Here is a 22,590-nt window from a genome sequence, read left to right as displayed (position 1 = left end):
ACAGGGTAAATGGCAACGGTTTGTCTATACAGAGAGAAAATGTAATAGTTTGTCTATATAGTCAGTAGGAGCTGGGTAAAATGTAATGGCCTGTCTATATAGTCAGTAGGAGCTGGGTAAAATGTAATGGTCTGTCTATATAGTCAGTAGGAGCAGGGTAAAATGTAATGGTCTGTCTATATAGTCAGTAGGAGCAGGGTAAAATGTAATGGTCTGTCTATATAGTCAGTAGGAGCAGGGTAAAATGTAATGGTTTGTTGTCTGTACAGAGTGAGTAGGAGAAGGGTAAAAGGTAGGCCTAATGATTTGTCTATATAGTCAGTATGAGCAGGAGAGTCAGTAGGATCGGGAGAAAATGTAATAGTTTGTCTATATAGTCAGTAGGAGCTGGGTAAAATGTAATGGCCTGTCTATATAGTCAGTAGGAGCAGGATAAAAGGTAATGGTTTGTCTATACAGAGTCAGTAGAAGCAGGGTAAAAAGTAATGGTGTGTCTATACCGTCAGTAGGAGCAGAGTAAAAGGTATGGTTTGCCTATGCAGAGTCAGTAGGATCGCGAGAAAATGTAATAGTTTGTCTATATAGTCAGTAGGAGCAAAGTAAAAGGTATGGTTTGCCTATACAGCGTTATTCTGAACAACATCCATTTTCGACTACAGAAGGTGTTTGCTGTTGTTGTTGTTGTTGTTCTTACGTTATGTTGGAACACCTCGAGTAACAGGTTTAAAGTAGAGACGTCACATTGATGACTAAAACGTATCAGCTGTTTCGCGTTCAGTCGAAGTGCGTGCACAAATAAATGAACACATTTCGAAATAAGGACTCGCAATTTCGATCTAGCCTCTTAAGAGGAATGATACTATCTCACGCAGCGCCACTATATTTCGCAGCGGTAGACTCGTTAACTAGCTGAACAACAGTGGCGTGACGTCACTAAGGATAGATTTAGCACTGAAACATACACAATGACGTAACAAAATAGCGTCCGTCTATATAAGTTATAGCCATAGTCTGCTTTTAGTTTTCAAAACATGTTTTCTCATATATAATTTTTGTTTGTGTCAACCGACGTATGGAAAAAAAGAAAAGAAAACAGTTTTGGCAAAAACAGATAATGTTCTGTGAAATTAAAAATAAAATTTTATCAACAATTGTATGATTTAAAGATAGTATGATGCACTTCCATGTTAGTCCTAAAATAGACGGCAATCACGGGACTCTCCTTTTGTCTTCGTATTCAATAAAATATCACATATCTTAGTGTAATTTGTTTCACTAGTTCGTCATGTTTGACAGGCAGATATGTGGGAATAATCCAAAGTAAACGTTACAGTCATACACGTATTCATTTTATGATCCGTGGATCAAAGTTTAGTCCGGTGACCTATGATTTGTTGTTTGACATTTCAGTAATACAAGGATACATGTGTAATATAAGCACATTGCGAGAAGGCGTAACGACTTTTAAATTAAATAGTATCATTTCCTCGTCAAAACCATGAACAATACCTGGGTCGAGTTCAGCCAGCCCGAGCAGAAAAACGTCCGCTACACTGGTTTATGCGCTTCACGGTAAACCAAATGGCTACATCGAGAACCAATCAAATAGTCAGGAAACGTTTGCTGGCTCAACTTGTGGTTGTTTATTTGTCTTATTTGGACTAGCAGATTGTTTTCTATGTAACAGCGTACTTCGACCGCTCCCGGAGCGGCACCTAGCCCAGTGGTAAAGCGTTCGATTGATGGTCTAGGATCGATCTCCGTCAGTGGACCCATTTGGGCTATTTCTCGTTGTAGCCAGTGCTCCACAACTGGTGTAACAAAGGCCGTGGTATCTACTATTCTGTCTGTGGAATGGTGAATATAAAAGATCCCTTGCTGCTAATCGAAAAGAATAGCACATGAACTAGCGGGTTTCCTCTCTCAATATCTGTGTGGTCCGTAACTATATGTCTGATGCCATATAACCATAAATAAAATGTATTGAGTGCGTCGTTAAATAAAACATTTCTTTCTTTCTTTCGGCCGCTCCTCGAGATCTCACGCCTCGCATCATTACTACGAGGGTACACATCCGCTATTTCATCCGAGATGACAGCGGTGTGTCAAGTAATACTCCGGCTACAACTGTGATTAAATTTCCCATCTGAGTTTACAGCTGTCGGGGTTATCTCGCTACAGAGAATTACGTCAGTCTCTGTCTATTAGCACAGTAATACAAACACGATTATGTCTTTCTCCCACGTATTGCAAACACTTTAAAAACAGAATTAATAATAATAATAATAATAATAATAATAATATTAACAATAATCATCATCTTCATCATCATCATCATAATCATGATAATGATGATGATGATGATGATGATGATGATGATGATATTTTAAACAAAAATTACTTCAATAATAACAGCATATTTAATATTAAAACATTACCTCGTGGTGCGGAATCATTTACTTACTTGTTACTTTTACAGTTATATCGTTATTACTTACCAGTGAGGCTGAGATAAAATGTTAATAATGAACACTGTTAAGCCATCCATTATTTCAATATATTTTCCTTTTTTTGTCCTTTCAATTTATTCAGTCGTTTTTCATAAACTTTCATTGAATGATTGATTGATTGATTGATTGATTGATTTACTGAAAACTGCAGTCGCCATTATTTTACAAATTAATGTTTGTATTTAGGAGAGGGCCTCGTAAGTTGGATAACTTGTGCCCAATCCTTGTGTGTATATTATATGCAATAAAATATGTTTTCAATCAACATATATTATAAAAATGAAGATCAACTGTTTTACTTTGGTGTTCAGATATGCTTAGGTGAATGCTGCACGACAAAGTCTCTTGGCATTCCCTATTCTAATGTTGGCAGGATAAAGCCGATATCTGAACTAGATATCGTTTATATTCTTACAATGCTTAAACATCTCGATTTAAAAAGAAATCGCTTCGTAAATTCGGGCCTGTTTCCTTGTCCTTCTCTAATTGTTTGTCAGCCGCCTAATAGGCACTGGTTAAACATGTACGCCATAATTCGATTAGTTTAGTGCTTAAATATAGACTTTATGTTAGGTAAGTTACCAACCAATGTTTTAGAAAGCAATAATAATAAAATAAAATAAAATAAAACTTGAATTGACCTGAACTGAACCAAACCGAACTGAACTGAACTGAAATAAATCAAATGTAAATAAAGAAGAAGTAGGAGAAGAAATGCCCGAGATCGACGGCGCAAAGCAAAATTTCTACGGGGTTCGGGGGGTATGCCCCCCCCCCACACACACACATTTGTGAAAACCAGATATCCTGAAATGCAATATCCTGCATTCTACAAGTAAAATTCATATCTGCTTTAAGATTTACTACCAATAATATTTTTTATTCAGAATAATTGGGGGGGGGGGGGGATTCCCCCCCCCTGCGCTCCACCGTGCCCGTACTAGTAAAATTAAATTGATACACCAGGTAAAGCGACTAACTAAAGTATTTGAAGGATCCAAGGGAATAATCTGTGACGTCACATTTTTAAATCATTGTATAATTAAAGTTTGCAACTCTGCAAGCATGGATTGTTTATAGTCAAGCATGTATGATTTACCAACAACTCTGAATGGCCTGTCATATGTGTATGTTTTTGTTATATTGTGTTATTGTGACCTCGACATACACAACCTTTGCAAGAGTGACTCCCTGTTTGGACATGACAGGCTATTCCTTCAGACCCCATTATAAGACTGATCATCTGAAGATGAAACTCAGTTGTGGGCGTAACAACGAAACACCATTGTGTCCATGTTGTCATCAGCAACCAATCAATAAATACATTAGACGATAAAACAGCGAATCCTAAATGTATCTTCCAATCGAATAAGTGGCCTCCGGGAATTTGTTGTGTTTTTGTAACAATTACAACCCACGTGGTGTGTGACAATCAAATGATGACGAACTGGATCACGTGTCTCTCGAGACTCGAGTAAACGCCCACGCCATTTCGCTGAATGCAACAAACGTCCAACAGTCCTGATATATTTAGATGTAATTAGACCAAACAAAATCGTATTGATTGACATTCCTTCATAAAAGAAATACAACAAACGATGAAGCTGATAGGTATGTGCACAGAGAGTGTGATACCTCCCATTCAAACATCTATAAAAAAAAACTTCCTTTAGTTTTCTTAAATGTGTATGTATGCTTTCTATTACTTTCTGTTTGAATGTTTTAATATTAACATACCATTAACGTTTAGTGACAGTTGACAATGATCAGATGACCATATAAGTGGTTATCATTAAAGTAAGTAAGATCATAATAAAATTCATCGGAAATGAAAATGTAACTACATACACTCTTCCCATTGTATGTCATAAGCAGTATTACTGCAAAAAATCTCCTGCATTTAAACTGGTAACACTTTTACAACCTCAAAATGTAACTAAATTACGCAGAAAACTTACTAATTAATTCTATACTGTCCATCCTGAAATTGTTCTTTCACTTTTCCAATTGTTGCTACATCTTTTACTAATTAGTATAGACGTAATACCATGTTGTCTGATTTGTCTGTATTATGCAACATTATATTTATACATGCAATTTCTTTGGCAAAAAACCGAATTGAACTGAAGTGATCTCCAGCCATACGTCCATCGAGTGGAGTTAATTTACAAGATACAACTAAAGATAAGAGTTACTGGCCAAATTTCTTTATTAATCTCTGCTAGTTCGTTTTTGTTTAAGAGAAAACAGTAGATGGCGTGTGTGGGGCAGTTCAGGTCATCACTTGCCGCACATTCAAAAGCAGTTCCCATTCTAGCATTAAAGTCACCATGTGACCATGTTGTGAATATTTCAAAATTTCTGTATACATATATGTACCGGTATACATATATGATCAAATGCGTCATGCTTTGTTGCTTTGCAGTATGATGAATTTTCGGGTGTAATATAAGTGGTGCATGTATATTACATAGGTTATTACATAGTGTTTTACGGTATCGTCAGCATCATATATTAGGAATAAAAATGGTATTATTCGAGCCTCATGATGATACCCAAATACATGAGGGTAATAATCTCCTTATCATATAATCTGAAGCTTAATACAATGTGTTTTTTTTAAACTGTACACGGAACTTTAATTCCATTCCACCATTACTAGATATTCAATTGAAGTAAGAATATGTGGCGCGGTGTCTTTTTTAATGGAAATGACGTCAAACTCGAATGACGTCATTTTGGATGTCCTTACATCAAAATAAACTAATGCTTAACCTTTTTTGCTATCTGAACGCTGGACAGATTTCAATGTAAAATTGCTATTGAAATGTTTTTATTTGACTATGAATGCATACGTCAATTATGGAGTGTCATATATATATCTTGGTCTACTACCCCAACCGTTTTGTCCATTGTACTCCAACGAGTAAATTCACTATTGGAAACCATACTGATAAAAGGTTTAAGTGAAACAAAACCGCCATGCTCGAGTATTTGAAGCACAATATAAACCACCGAAGCATAAATCACATGCATTTTCTGTCCACGTCTTTGATAGACCCATTTTAAAAGATCATTTAAGAATTGACCGCAATAATTTTTTGATTCATGCAAGTATGAACCGAAAAAACGATGTGCACACTGTATGAATCCGCGTAGGGAGGTGGGGGGAGGGGGGGGGGGGGTAGTAGGCGTGGCTTAATTTTTGTTGAGTTCATCGAGATATGAACGAGAAAAGTAAGCACCTCTGGACCAATCAGATTGCCGTAAAGTGTATAGACGCAAAGAAAATTTAATTATTTAAGAATTAACCGAATTATATTTTGGTTCATGCAAGTATGAACTGAAAACAATATGTGCACACTGTGTGACTGCGTAATGGTTATAAAAAGTGTGCACATCGTTTATTTTTATTCTTGTTATTATATTTATATAAATAATTTAAAAAGTCATGTCTGAATTTGTTTTATATATCGTTAAGTATGTCTGTAGTATTGTTTCGCGTTGGAATGGAAAGTTGCATTCACTATTACTGGAATCAGGTGACTGCCAAATGACGTCATTTTCAACAGGTCTTAGCTATAGCCTCTGCATTTTGACGGCTCGTTTAGTTTGTTTGGTGGGAATTGTCCGGTTTCTGTTCTTTAGACTATATTTCATCAATGTGTGAACACCTGAAGCGGATATTTTAAGCAATTACCCTGCGGTGGGGAACAGTTTTAATTATCGTTAAAAGCTGTCACCGAATCTAATTTGTGCTATAGCATTTTCCATTAATTTATCGTATGAAACGTTCTTACCCATACAAAGCGCTCATTTAATTACGGTGTATTGTACCAAAGAAGAACGTTCTGTGTCAAATTCGAGGTCAAATCGGCAATAGGAGTTATTTGTTTGTACGTTGGAAACTTAAACGCAGGTTTGATGGTGTTATGTACATGCACAGCTTTACCGAATATCCGAAACATATCTATTAAGCGTTTCGTGCGTTTATTATAGCATCAAGAACCTGATAAAACAGGATAACCGAATATCTGAAACATATCCATGAAGCGCTTTGTGCAATATTATAGCACCAAGGACCTGATAAAACATGATAACCGAATATCTGAAACATATCTATGAAGCGCTTCGTGCATTTTTTGTAGCACCAAGAACCTGCTAAAACATGATAACCGAATATCTGAAACATATCCATGAAGCGCATCGTGCGTTTATTACAGCACCAAGAACGTGATAAAACATGAGTATCGAATATCTGAAGCGTATTCATGAAGCGCTTCTTGCTTTCATTATAACATCAAGAACGTGATAAAACATGATTACCGAATATCAATAAAAACATCTCCCGCTGACCACAGACGGATGATCATTATTGTCACACATGGCACATTCGGAACAATGAACAATGATTCGGGAAGCGTCGTCAGGGAAACCGACATATTGTGACGCAAATCTGACATTTTACAAATGTTTGAAATGAAATTTCACGTGCTTCGATTTTGGCATAAAAATCAACTGAGGAAAGACAAGAGGGGCGAGAAGACGCAGATCGGTTTCCAGTGTATTGTAAGGTTTAGACGAGAAGTGTTTCCCTCTACTAAAGATCTATTCACACGGCTCGACTAATACTAACGATTGGCACTATTCAAACCTTTATTGCCAGGGCGTGCAAGCAGCTACGTAAAGCACGCCAGTTGTTTCAAGAAGGTTGTTTTGTTTAACGACACCACCAGAGCACATTGATTAATCAAGCATCGGCTATTGGATGTCAAACATTTGTTAACTCTGACAGTCTTAGAGAGCAAACCCCTATATTTTTCTATTAGTAACAAGATATTTTTTATGCACTTTCCCACAGACAGACATACCACCGCATTTGACCAGTTGTGGTGCACTGGCTGGAACGAGAAAACCCCCAATCAGTTGAATGGATCCACCGACGCAAGCACCTCAGGCGAGCACTCATCCGACTGAGCTAAATCCCGCCCCGCCAGTTGTATCAGGAATGAACCGTGCATTTACCGAGTTCCTTCAGTTCACATAGTGCGTAACGCTAGTTATCCCATAACTTGCCCATGGTATCCATGTCACGCCGGTTAATAATAATAATTTAAAAGTATATGCATATTTGCAAGGTTTTTAGGTAATAATCTGTTGCTGTGAAAGGGTCATTTGTTTACAAGCCAGAAAGACATGTATACGTGAGCGTAACGTTTTCATAAGATTTAGTTAACATGCGTGACATCAAGCTAATTTGTGCTAATCGTGATGACGTCATATTACTAATGGAAGCGACTTTAGAACTGATTTACTAAAAATCGAAATAAAATGTTATTTTAGAAGTGTTATAGGATAAACAGAATTCGCTACTCGTGTTTTTTAATATGTAAAATATCAACCTCGTCTAGTTGTCTCGGTAGAGCCTCGAAAAATACCGATTAAGATAGACTCCTATATGACGAATCCTATATGTATTACCCATATGGTTAAAATATGTTGGTAAATATCAAAGTGTGAGACGTAACATACTTTGTATGTCACTATCCAAATCGATACACCGTTCATACTTTGTATAAAACTACCCACAGCGATACACACTTCGTACTTTTTATAAAACTACCCAGAGCGATACACCCTTCGTACGTTGTATGAAACTACCAGAGCGATACACCGTTCATTCTTTGTATAAAACTAACCAGAGCGATACATCCTTCGTATGTTGTATGGAACTACCAGAGCGATACATCGTTCATACTTTGTATAAAACTACCCAGAGCGATACACCCTTCGTACGTTGTATGAAACTACCAGAGCGATACACTGTTCATACTTTGTACTAAACAATCCAGTGATACTCACTTCGTACTTTGTCCATATGAAACTCTCTCAGAGATATACACCTTTCGTACTTTGCCTGCATGAAACTACCCACAGTGATACACTCTTCGTACTTTGTATGATACTACCCACAGCGATACACCCTTCGTACTTTGTATGACACTACCCACAGCGATACACCCTTCGTACTTTGTATAACACTACCCACAGCGATACGCCCTTCGTACTTTGTATAAAACAATCCAGAGCGATACACCCTTCGTACTTTGTATAAAACAATCCAGAGCGATACACCCTTCGTACTTTGTATAAAACAATCCAGAGCGATACACAATACACCCTTCGTACTTTGTATAAAACAGTCCAGAGCAATACACTCTTCGTACTTTGTATAAAACAGTCCAGAGCGATACACTCTTCGTACTTTGTATAAAACAGTCCATAGCGATACACTCTTCGTACTTTGTATAAAACAGTCCAGAACGATACACCCTTCGTACTTTGTATAAAACAGTCCAGAGCGATACACCCTTCGTACTTTGTCTAAAACTATCTAGAGCGATACACCATTCGTACGTTTTCCGTATGAAACTATCCAGAGTTATACACATTTCGTACATTGTATGTAACTATGGAGACTTAGACATTTTCGTACTGTGTCCGTATGAAACTACCCAGAGCTACACACCCTTTGTACTTTGTTTAAAACTATCCAGAGCTATACACCCTTTGTACTTTGTTTAAAACTATCCAGAGCTACACACCCTTCGTACTTTGTACGAAATCACCCAGAGCTATATACCCTTCGTACTTTGTACGAAATCACCCAGAGCTATATACCCTTAGTACTTTGTACGAAATCACCCAGAGCTATATACCCTTCGTACTTTGTACGAAATCACCCAGATATATACACCCTTCGTACTTTGTACGAAATCACCCAGAGCTATACACCCTTTGTACTTTGTACGAAATCACCCAGAGCTATACACCCTTTGTACTTTGTACGAAATCACCCAGATATATACACCCTTCGTACTTTGTACGAAATCACCCAGAGCTATACACCCTTTGTACTTTGTACGAAATCACCCAGAGCTATACACCCTTTGTACTTTGTTTGAAAATATCCAGAGCGATACACCCTTCATACTCTGTCTGTATGAAACTACCAAAAGCTATACATCCTTCGTACTTTCTGTGTATGAAACTATCCAGCGATATACACCCTTCGTACTTTGTATCATTTTTTTTTAATAACAAGCAACTCTATACTGTTTTATTTACGGTTGCATTGGCGTTGGAATATGATCAAGGGTCACACCAATAGTGAGTCGTCGATAAGCTGCAAGGGGCGATTGATTTGCATCATCCAGCGGATATGTTATTACAAAGTACATACTACGACCTTTGTTACATCAGTTGTGGGAAACTGACAGAAACCAGAAACAGGCATATTTGTCTGCATGGCTTGACAAAACGTATGAAAAACGAGGTGATCTGGTGTGGAGTTGTGCAGCTGGTACACTGCGATGATCTGGTGTGGAGTTATGCAGCTGGTACACTGTGTGCTGATCTGGTGTGGAGTTGTGCAGCTGGTACACTGTGTGCTGATCTGGTGTGGAGTTGTGCAGCTGGTACACTGTGTGATGATCTGACGTGGAGTTGTGCAGCTGGTACACTGTGTGATGATCTGCTGTGGAGTTGTGCAGCTGCTACACTGTGTGGTGATCTGGTGTGGAGTTGTGCAGCTGGTACACTGTGTGGTGATCTGGTGTGGAGTTGTGCAGCTGGTACACTGTGTGATGATCTGGTGTGGAGTTGTGCAGCTGGCACACTGTGTGATGATCTGGTATGGAGTTGTGCAGCTGCTACACTGTGTGATGATCTGCTGTGGAGTTGTGCAGCTGCTACACTGTGTGATGATCTGGTGTGGAGTTGTGCAGCTGGTACACTGTGTGATGATCAAGTCAGTGATTCACCAGTCGTCATGTTCTAGAGATCAGCTTAATGAGAGTGACTTAGAGCATGTTCTTATCTTGGTACATAGATAAGATCAACTAATCAACCAATCAACTAATGGGGGTCACTTCGCGTACTGTGGTAATTAAAATATGTTTGTGTAGGCGTATGTATATTATATGTAATATATTTTCCCCCCACGTAATCTTTATTGCCTGGTTCATAGCAATACCTTGAAAACTGTTATTGCACACTACTGACGTCAAGAATAGCTATAACAGCTTCAAGCTTGCGACAGTCGCGGTTTCGGAAATTAACATCAATCCATATCACTGTATTTGAAATCGCTGGATGTTCTTAAGGTCGATTGTGAAGCGATTACAATCATATTTAATGTCTATTCAAAATCATAGTTTGTGGATAATAAATAAATTATAACATTCGCAGGAGGGCCATTCGAACACACACACAGAGAGAGAGAGAGAGAGAGAGAGAGAGAGAGAGAGAGAGAGAGAGAGAGAGAGAGAGAGAGAGAGAGAGAGAGAGAGAGAGAGAGAGAGAGAGAAAACCCACAGCTATTTCGCCAGGGTTCCATGTCTGGTGAAGTTGGGAACATTAAACTAATGCTATTAAGTCATACTTAGGACATGTTTTCAGACTACTGAATGATGTAGTACACCACTGTTAAAGTAATTTATTAGAACAAATATAATTAAATATGTATATTGTGAATATTTAGTATAGAAATTGGTAAATTTCAGTGCCATTTCCTTTTTGGAAGGGGCCTATGTTCGGACCCACATAATGCCTGGATAAAACCATGCTATATATGTGTGCGTGCCTACGCGCACGGGTCCATGCTTGCACATGTCTTCATGTCATATGTAAACATACCGAGTGCTAGTTTTGATTTGGTAATTAATTAGGCCTATCCTTTGAGATATTAGAATAAAAAACTATTTTCCAAAGTTTCTCATATCATTCCACCTCGCCGACTTTCCTGGTCAGATACCGAGAAAACTAGTACGATTCATAAAAAAATATCTAATGAAAACATGTGTAGTATTCTGTGCTACTAATACTGCGTTACATATAGATGTACGTGGATATGTCCCCACTATCGATTTTCACTGCCTATTGTTTTTTTATTCAGTCCATGATGGTTTTTGATCTCACGCCTGTCCGCCCACCTTCGGAAACAGTGGTACGATGTCACTCGCGTCATAGGTCAACGACAGTGTGCAGCGCTTGTTACTATAGCAACCGTCCGATGGAAGATTATAACTTTAATAATTAATTTTAATAATAATAAGTCATATGTTTTTAACTGAAAAAAATAGTTCGATGAACGTCTAGATGTACTTACTTAATTAATAAGTGCATTTTCTCCTTGATACGTGTATCCTATCACCAATATAACCGTAAATAAAGTGTTGAGTGCGTCGTTAAATAAAACATTTCCTTCCTTCCAATCACCCATCCATCCACCCATCCATCCATCCATCCATCCGTCTTCAGTTCTAATGGCTTCTAATGTCTTCTATGTATTATGTCTTAGAATATACTATAACGTATTTTATTGTATTGTAATATTGTAGATTAGTGTATTACAATGTATTGTATTGTAATATATATATATATATATATATATATATATATATATATATATATATATATATATATATATATATATATACACACACACACACACACACACACACACACACACACACTAAAAGGCAAACGCTATTGTGAGATGGATTGTTTGGAGTAATAAATTTGTGAATGGATTTATGGATGTAAACCAGAAAAATGTGCATGAAACAGCTCGATGAAATGCAACCAAGCAGTTGTTGCAGCGATTGCATGCTTTGTGCAAGAAACATGAACTATTCGGGAGAAATCCTGTCCAGTGTTCACCATAAAAGGCCAGACATTCAGTCGCAAGTCATTGCCACTCTGTGCAGCCTTCAGAAGTCCAGAAGTCAGAAAAACACCATTATTTAACTGTTTGATGCAATTTCCTCATGCCACGCTTCAGTGAAAATGACAGATGGAGAGTCATAGGGATGCTTGAATCTGTGACCTCGCAGCGTGACGTCGCACGTCAATTCGACATCCACAGAAACACCATATGGCACTTATGGCACTTATGGCAACGATATCAACAAAACAACCAGGTCAGGGGCCGTCCCCGTAGCGGGCGACCATCCGTGACAACCCCTCGCCAAGGCACATGGCTGATCCTTCCTCAGATCTGGAATGACATTCCCAGGAACATTCTCCAGCGTTTAGTGGCCTCAATGGGATGACGATGTCAGGCCTGTATCAATTCTCAAGGTGGACACACTCGCTACTGACTGTGTGAACTTCGCTCTGGACCCCCTCTAGTGATGTGGTTCATTTGCAGATGGCAGGTGCGCTCTTTTCATGGACTATTGCTCGTTTTCATACCTTCGGACATTTCTCTTTTCGTGTGTGTATGTGTGTGTGTGTGTGTGTGTGTGTGTGTGTGTGTGTGTATATATACTAAAGGGCAAACGTTATTGTGCCACACAAACGACAAAGATAATTGATGATAAGTTTTTACTGCCGTGTATGAAACGTTATAACATGGAAAGAGAAATGTCCGAAGGTATGGAAACGAGCAACAGTCCATGAAAAGGGCGTATCTGCCATATGCAAATGAGCCACATCACTAGAGGGGGTCCAGAGCGAAGTTCACACAGTCATATATATATATATACAGTCGAGACTGGTCTAACGGCCACCCTGTATGTAACGGCCACCCTATATGTAACGGCCACCACAAATCCCACCCAATGCGTTATTTATTTATTGTACCTGTATATAACGACCATCTGTCCAATGCGGCCAGCGGCCACTATTTTTGGTCAAAATGATTGGTTGGACCTGCTATATCGACCACAAAATACACTGACCACTAATGTGGTTTTTTTTCCAAAATGGACAATTGAACTTGCCATATGACAATGGCTACAGATATATGTATATATTTTCCTGTTCCTCACACTGAGAGTAGTCAGTGTGTTTTACTTGTGTTCAAGGAATACGCTCCAGTGCTTTATCCATCGTATTTGCATCTGAGTTCAGTGTGCTGAAAGATAGTGATTGCTGACATTGTCAGACATGATTGTTATACACAGACTTTTCACAATGTTTGTTCAGCCATAACACATGGGCTAATTTGCCTTTTTGCTATCATAATATGTTAACTGCAAGCTTTGACGGCTCATGTTCTAAGTTAATAGGCAACTAAAGCAAATACTGATGGGTTAGATTGACAGTTATATATAATAAAACTATATGTAAGTATCGCAATCCCTTGAGCGATAACCTAGAATTCCATACATACACATGTCCATATGCTAGTTCAATACAGTTTATTACCGAGAGTGTTTGTATCCAAAATTCCTCCCAAAATCGTGTAATGTTAACATTAGAACACCGAGTTGAAGTTGTGAAAAAAATCGGAGAAAGATTGCTTTTGGCATGAATACCATGGGTAGGTTATAAGATAATATATGCATATGTATATGTATGTATATTAAAATGGGATACTTATCAGTTACAAAAGTTGTTAGTGTTGTTAATTATGTAATTGTTTTACTTAATTATATTTATGTTGTACAAATAACACGTGGATCACTTTACACACGATGCGGGTTCGTCATGATTCGAAAGGAAACTTCGTAACGTTGGACAGTAGGCTAATTGTAATGTTATCGTGTGATAATTATTATTCGATGAACTATTACCCGAGAAGATATGTCTGTAATTGTTTGCCGACGGAGGAACGAACTCCGCATCATATTGTACACATTAAACTTGGAATAAACTATTGAATATAGCACATATGAAAATTCTGAACGAGATAAATCGTGTCACGGCTATTATTGTTGGTTAATATATAGGGGATACTGAATGAGTGGCCGTTTGATACCATGTATCTTACAACGAGGTGCTCAAAAACGTATCTAACGAGCCAGTATCCTACTTATCACAACCAACAATTACCAATTTGTTGTATCTTCTGAAAATGTAAACATTTGCAACACCATGACCTCATTTTACGAGCGTATGAATACATCAACTGATGTTAATAGAGTATCCGTTTAACATAGAAGTCTACACCCACGAGCTTATATGTAACTCGTAATTGTAACTAAATGCAAACAACAAAAACAAAAACAAAATGTAATTTCAAAGTGTGTTTAATAAATTATTTTGAAACATTTAAAATGCATCGATTGATAAAAAACAGACTCTAATATTAGTGACGATGTCTACAAGCAATGGAAACTGTTCTTTTTTCATTCTATTGCACCAAGAAAGTACCAGTTATGGATCACTGGTCGGTGCAAGTGGTTTACACCTACCCATTGAGCCTTGCGGAGCACACACTCAGGGTTTGGAGTCGGTATCTGGATTAAAAATCCCATGCCTCGACTGGGATCCGAACCCAGTACCTACCAGCCTGTAGACCGATGGCCTAACCACGACGCCACCGAGGCCGGTCACAACAAAATAACCATTTAACAAAAGAGTTGACCCCCCCCCCCCCCCCATATAACCATAATAGCACCAAACAGTCGCTGTTTAAAATGTGCTGAAATATTCCCAAGCAAGTAACATAATACTCAGTTGAAACAAAGTTTGTTTTGTTTAACGACACCACTAGGGTTCATTCACGTATTTATTGGATGTTAGATATTTGGTAATTTTGACATAAAGTCTTAGAGAGGAAACCTGTTGCATTTTTCCATTTAGTAGCAACGGGTATGTATAGGCACCATCCTATAGACAGGATAGCACATACCACGGCATTTGATATACCGGTCGTGGTGCACTGACTGGGACGATAAATAGATCGATTGCGCATCAAGCATGCGTTTTATCATTGGGTTCCGCACCCACCCCACCCTAAGTTGAAACACACACTTCAGAACATGCACATTTAAGATCGAAACTCTATTCGGCATGCTAGAAAAATTGACCAACGCTTATCAAATTGTCTGCGAAACATAAGCAACCATGTGATTTGCGTAGAGGAAAATGTAACATTCTCCATTACGCCAAGGAAAAGTAAGACGCCAGTAATTTGGAAATGACGCTCTGGAAAGCCAATAATCATATCCTGCTACTCCAATTACGTGTTTCCTTACCAGGGGAAGATCGAGAAGATAATGATGAAGATGAAGATGATGTTGTTGATGATGATAATAATGTTGTTGATGATAATGATGACGACGACGACGATCATCGTGGTCGTTGTGAAAAACCTTAAAAATATATTCTTGATCCACTTAAATTAAAACATCAACAAAATAAAAACACAATCAACCCCCCCCCCCCCCAAAAAAAAAAAAAAGAAAAAAGAAAAAAAAAGACAGCACAGACTAAAAACCATTATTTGTTCTAGCTATGACTAGTTTTTCTGTTATTTTCTCAATCAATTATGTGGAAGTGTCAGGTATATTGTTTTATTGTCTGAAACGTCCAACTGATATTGTGATTTTGCTTTAGGTCGATGTATGAAATGATATATCCAGTTTCTGGTTGAAATGTCCCGAATATATACAATACCTTTATTATAGCATTGTTTAATAAATAGTTATTCATCTTTAAAATACGTATTGTACCATAATTCATAAACCTCACATTTTATGGGTTTAGTGGGTTTGGATTTAAGGCAAGCAAATTGCATTTAATCAGTGTTGGGAGTTCAGTTAACCACAGACTAAATAATTGCACAAATGTCATTCACCTAAAACAAAAACAGAAGTACGTAATTACGTTTCCAACTGTAATGCACCCAAAACAAAGGCAAAAGTACGTTTTTTCCTTGACGTCACATTCATAACAGAAACAGAAAAAGCGTGACGTCACATTCATCGACGTCAAACCAAAATGTTAGATTTCCCCCAACCAGTAATGACAATATACATAACATTAGATAAGTGAAGTCTTGAAAAGAGAAGAAACTCGAATCTCATTCTTAAAGGTCCCGTGTCAAAGTTGAAACTACAATATTTTATTTTCACATTTGTTTGTAATAAATAACTACAAATGAATCGATCCCACGCATAATCTTTCCATAATTAACCCAATTAAAAATTCTTGTACTGGACAACAAGAGGGGTTTCCCCGAATAATTTGTAGGTAAATATAACATGGACACCATCTTTGTTTCTGTGTCTGCAAAGAATTATGGAAAATAAATCGTGTCGAATGTGTAAGCATAAAACAGTGATATCGCTAGTTAATGCGTATGCCACACAAGATTCCTCCCTAAACTACTTTCTTTTCTTTTTTTTACTTGTAAATGGAATTATTTGGTTTTTAAAGGCATACAGCTGAAGGTATAAACTTTAGGTTTCAAAGCAAAACATTATACATATATACGGCGGGAACCGTCATTATTACAACTTTGACATTGCACCTTTAATACTAAGCAAAATCTTTAGAAAGTCAAAAGTCGATTCATAGAGGCTATTATATGAGTGTCCATGACAGACGATGTTTACGACACGAGTGCCTAAATTACCATATTTCCCGACCGAGAGCGAGGGAAATGCGATCATTTAGGCACGAGTGTCTTAAACATCGTCTGTCATGAACACGAATGTAATATTCTGTTTATTACCGTAAAACTGTCTTGCTAAATGAACATTCCAGTCATTGTTTACAAACTAACGTTTCCTTAACGGCGGAGTAATGTTTGTTCATTGATGTCTTGAAAACCAAATCACAACCTGTTCTGAAGTTACGTGATATTTATACACCCATAAGTAAAGAGTACACGTGTACCAACAGCTGTACATTGTAAAGCATGTGTATACTAAATATAGTAAAAAGCAAACAAATACACAGTAATTGAAATAATTAGTTTTTAATTTGAATGACGTCAGTATTCCAATGACGTCACTTTGCATCTCCTTACAATAACTATAAATTGGGTATATGACGTTTTCCGTTTTAAGAATGCTGGAGAAAAAAAAAATTGAACATTATTAACGCACCTGAATGTGTTTGAAGAAAATCTTGTGATTAAAACATTGTACCTTTTACTAAATATGGCTTTCAAGTGAAATTACGGTAAGATATGCTACATTTATTATGTACGAAGCCAAAACAAGGGTGCGAAAAATGATTCGTCGAACTTGTATAGATTTCTAACAGTTGTGAACGTTATATTCATAATTAAGTGTTTGATGTGTCACAACTGCATCGTAATATAATACAAGTTATCATAAATAATCAATTAATGTTTTATTAAATTAATTAAAAGACGTATTTGTCATTACGGCATGTGATCAGCTTACACTTGAAATAAAAATGTATTAATGAAGAAAGTAGTATCTGTGGAATGTCGTGTCAGCCAATCAGAAAGAAATGTACTCTTACAACAGCCAATCGTTAAACGACAATGTCAGGACATACGATTTAGTTATGACATACGAGGGAAATCGTACGATAAATATGACCCTCGTTATGCTGTACCTCGTAGGTAATAAAAATGATTTTTTCCTAGGTAAACAATATTTCACTTACGTAACACAAATTATATTTGCATAAAGTATTCATTTAATTTAAATTTGTATTGAATTTGCATTTTAATGACAGTATTTCTAACTAATACTATTAGTTTAAGCAAAAATATTTTACTACCTTTCATTAAATAGCAAGAAAATCTAAGCAAAAATGTTACTGTGAGATATACAACTAGGTACATCCTCTCTCTCTCTCTCTCTCTCTCTCTCTCTCTCTCTCTCTCTCTCTCTCTCTCTCTCTCTCTCTCTCTCTCTCTCTCTTAAATGACCGCGGGAGAGTGTTCGACATGCTTACCTGCTTCAATTTTAATATCAGGACCTAAACTTGAACCTTTATTATGTGACGTACAATAATTTTCCTTCATCTATCACACATAGTGTCATCTCCGTCACGATACAACAGTGACGTAGATGACCGTAAGGCCCCGTATCCATAGTCTTTCCCCTTGTGAACTTGTGACCTTGTGGAGTTGTGACCTGGCCTTGTATCCTTAGTATCCATAGCATGTTCTCCGTGGCGTGTGCACTACTGATTTATTCTACTTATCACCACGTCATTATCTTATATATAAAAAAACAACAACAAAAAAACGTTGAACAGAATGGAAATCAAAGAAATCACAAAAGCTTTTAATGCAAAAATTATGTTGTTTACAACTAACGGATGAACCGAACTCCTGGTGTTTGTCATGGTAATCCTTATTGTTAAGGTCCCACAGCAGTTCATGTCCTCTCTCCTCCTCAATAAATTCAGCTTCACTCATAGTGAGAATAGCTTCACATGACTATTAACACCAAAATGGTTTGTACGCTCTTGTGGCGTATGGCAAAGAATGGGCATTTTCATTCCCTGTGTTCCCGGTCAGTAGGTCGCACGTGACGTGCACAAGGCCACATGTTCCCCGGGTTCAACCTATGGGAACGGCCACTAAGCAAAACAAAGGTTCACTGTCTATGTGGCGCGTCACAAGGTCACAAGCGAAAACGAACAAGGGAACACACCACAAGGGGACAGTCTATGGACACGGGGCCTTACGTAGATGACATAACAATTAATTAGAAAGCAACTGTGTTCATAATGGCCGAGTTATGTTGTTTCTGATCCATCACCATACATTCGTTAATAAAAAACAAAATATCAAACAATAGTGTGTGTCTGACTTCTGGTTCACGAGAAGTAGGACGTTTGTAGATGACATGTAATAAATGTACGCACCTATATCGTGTTCACAAATTAACAATGTCGGCTATCATTTCACAAAAACAATATGGCTGTCGTACATATTAAGAAACATCACGATCGTAAACTTGAAATACCACATGGAAATAGTAGTTTTGTGGAAATTCAGTTTTTCTAGCACCTTGAAGTGGTTATGACGTAGATGACAAGGAATGTAGGGGCATGGAGTTTTTAAACTGAAAACGTTGATTATTAAACTTATTTAGTAGCTAACACATTTTTGGACATTGAAGGATATTATGTTTCAAGGGGACCTTGTAAATTAGAAAGCAGGCAATGGGGATAGCCGGTTTTTGACTATCTTCTTAAGGAAATATTACAAGAAAATGCCAGACATATAATTTACAATCTAAAAATAGTGTAGTTATTAACACGAATTGTTTGCTAAGATGACACAAACAAAAATATTACTTGAACATTTTTCTTTTACCGAGTTATTCAGTACTAAAGTTAGGAGACGCCAATTTGCCCTGCTACTGCAGAATGACTCATATATTTGATTGTTTTGTTTTAATTCAGCAAATACATTGTTGCCTAATGAACGACAACTTGAATAAAGCTTGACAGGGGGCGTAAGGATGTAGTCATGGGGAATGGCAGTTAAAACAAAACAAAACAACTTCTAAAATTGGACCTATTAATTTGCCTCTGAAAATGATTTCTCCCATGGGCATTAATTAAGCTGGTGACATCGTACATCCCTCTCCGACTGGCCTGCATAAATAAAAGCCATTTACAGACGGTGTGCCAATTTGTTTTCCTTTAATCACATTCCGTAAGGATCACAGAGTTCTGCCATCATCCGCGGCATCCTGTAGGTCCATTTTTAGAAAGTTAATTTGAAGACGTTAGGTAATTTGCCTTTGTGTTGGAAAACGGCGGCCTTCCAGCTGAAATGTCAGTAAGTAATTATACGTCTTACAGGCAATGCCGTTCTTAGATGTTATTTAATGCATTGTAATGGGAACAAGCTATATGATCTACAGAAGCTGGCTTTGTGTGTTTAACCCAGTTTAGCGTCAGGACTGAGGAACGGACTGGAGTGTTGAAACAAAATTTGGTTTCCCTACAGTCAGCAACCCATTGACGCCAGACACAGTATGACACAGGTTTTCCTACAGTCAGCAACCCGTTGACGCCAGACGCAGAATGGCACAGGTTGACACAATGGGAATACAGTCACAGACGGACTAAAGTCAGGCTGCCAAGCATCGGCAGTAGTAGGAGATGCAAAGTTCCAGCACATTTTTGCCCATGAAATTAACATGGGATAAACAACTATCGGAAAATAAAGTAATAAAGATTGTTTTTTAAACAACGCACTCAATAAATTTAAGCTACGGTTATATGGCGTCGAACATATCACTATAGTCAGTCCTACGGGAAACGCCCTTTTTCATACTATGGAATTTACTACAAGTTATTCATTTCAGAGCCAAATGATTTGTAAATTGCACACACAAATAGTATTTTTGTGTTATTTCCAAAGCACCTTTACTTTTCTTGTTACGTCAAGACATACTGAAATTATTTACAAAAACCAAAACAAATTAAAACAGTTTTATAGAATGATGGGACGGACTATAGATATTTTTAAAAAACTTACTGACTTGTAAAGTCTTATTGCTATATTTGATCACCTTGTCAAAATGTGTGTTCATTTTAAACTATGTGTCTAGTTATTTTGAATTATGTTTGTATATACTCTACGAAGAACTCCTGTTGTCATCCTGTCACTGAAACCATCATCGTACACTAATTCCTCGTATGCTGTCGTTAGACGGCCTAAGTGTACGTAAATAACGTGCAAAGTGTCAGAGACATATGTTTAAGGACCACAGAGGTAATTAGAGATGAAACTCGTGTTCGTCACTTCATGGGCTACTCTTTTTTCGATTAGAAGCAAGTTATGTGCATGGTTGTCTCCCGTTTGTTACACATCCCATCTGTGACACACCTGCATATTCCCAGTTCTTACACAGTCAGCTTAGGGACTAATCAAGCAAACCCCTATAACCTTAGTAGAACAGGCTAGTCCAATTCAACTGTTCAATTCAATTCAGCTTTATTCCATCAAACTAATCACATTGGTACATAATACATGTATGCATTTGTAAACTGATATGCATACTGTAAACTGGAAAAATAACGCGTGTTTAAACTAAAAAATCCAAGCGTATTATTTTACTTCATAAACGGCTTTACTTCTAAAACGGTCTTAATCATTAACAACTGAAGCCGTGAGCAATATTATTCTAGTTTACAGTACATCAGTTACAGGCATAGATTCTCTATCATCACATAGTAAATAGATAATTTGTAATAAATAAATGTGAATATATGTTCTGTTCTTGTGTCTTACTTGTTAATAGAAGAGGAGTACATTGTTGCAGTTCACTCAACCATAACCTATGTTGTTATAAGGTGAGTCAGAAATGGGACGTGTAACAAATGGGAGGACACCATATGCATTATCCCACAGCCAGGACAATACATACCACGGCCTTTGTGACACCAGTTGTGGAGCACTGGCTGGAACGATAAATAGCCCAATTGGCCCACCGACGGGGATCGATCCTAGATCGACCGCGCATCAAGCGAACGCTTTATCACTGGGATACGTCCCGCCTCTATTATATATGAGTCAGGTTTGTACGCTTTAATGAGTTTTTTCAAATAACCACATGTGTATATTCTGTCCTCGACTGTTTGCGCTGTCTGTCCAGGGCAGTTGTTAGTGATAATGTGGTTAGGTGTTAGCGCTTAGTTGTTAGCGGTTAGTGGGTAGTGGTTAGTTGTTAGTAGTTTGTGAGACAGAAATCCGTATAGTGGCATTACACCACTACACCGAGCTGCTACTACTCACTCTCGGTGGGAGTCGATACCGAGATGGGAACCCAGTACCTACCAATCTTACGTACAGCCATTACGCCACAAGGCCCGATACAGGATTCATCCTTTATAACGCTGGTTCGATAACCTAACACGCGAGTATTCTTACTCTTTTCTAGTTCCAATTTAGGACTCCTCTTGTTGAATCGAAAACCAAATTCTTGATGACACAAGCGGCTTATTCATTTCGATCTTCTATTTATAATGCTGGTTCAGCAGAAAATATCTAATTGATCGACTAGGTCCGGACAATTTCTGATGACGCACAAGACATAAAATTTTCCACCATCGGTGTTAACCATACTTCGTTTAAATGACGCGAGCAGTAATCAAATGAATCGTTTCATTTGAAAGCTTTACCATTTTCTAGCGTAGTATGTCCACGCATATTGAAAGCCTTCGCACCTACGATATCTATACACCAAAACAAACTAAATCTCAAATAAAAACAATTTATTTCATGTTTATAAAATAAAAATTAGCTTCAAAACGGCTTTTAAAAATGAAAACAGTCAACTAGGAATGAAAGAATCGGTAAGTTTGAACAATTTGTTAATCATAAGTATTGTAA

At 37.6% G+C, this 22,590-nt stretch overlaps 1 long non-coding RNA gene across 1 annotated transcript in view; it reads left to right on the top strand.

The window, feature by feature from the left end:
• The window catches only part of LOC121372882, a 35,021-nt gene extending 23,258 nt beyond the window's left edge, over positions 1–11,763 (top strand). Inside the window, exon 2 of the long non-coding RNA XR_005958015.1 lies at positions 11,467–11,763. This is a non-coding gene — a long non-coding RNA (uncharacterized LOC121372882). The remainder of the gene's footprint in view (positions 1–11,466) is intronic.
• Positions 11,764–22,590: the final 10,827 nt, after the last annotated feature.

This window comes from Gigantopelta aegis, chromosome 5 (assembly GCF_016097555.1).
Source record: "Gigantopelta aegis isolate Gae_Host chromosome 5, Gae_host_genome, whole genome shotgun sequence".
Lineage (NCBI taxonomy): Eukaryota > Metazoa > Mollusca > Gastropoda > Neomphalida > Peltospiridae > Gigantopelta > Gigantopelta aegis.
Note: the sequence above shows the minus strand (reverse complement) of the source record. Positions and strands in the feature narration are given on the sequence as shown.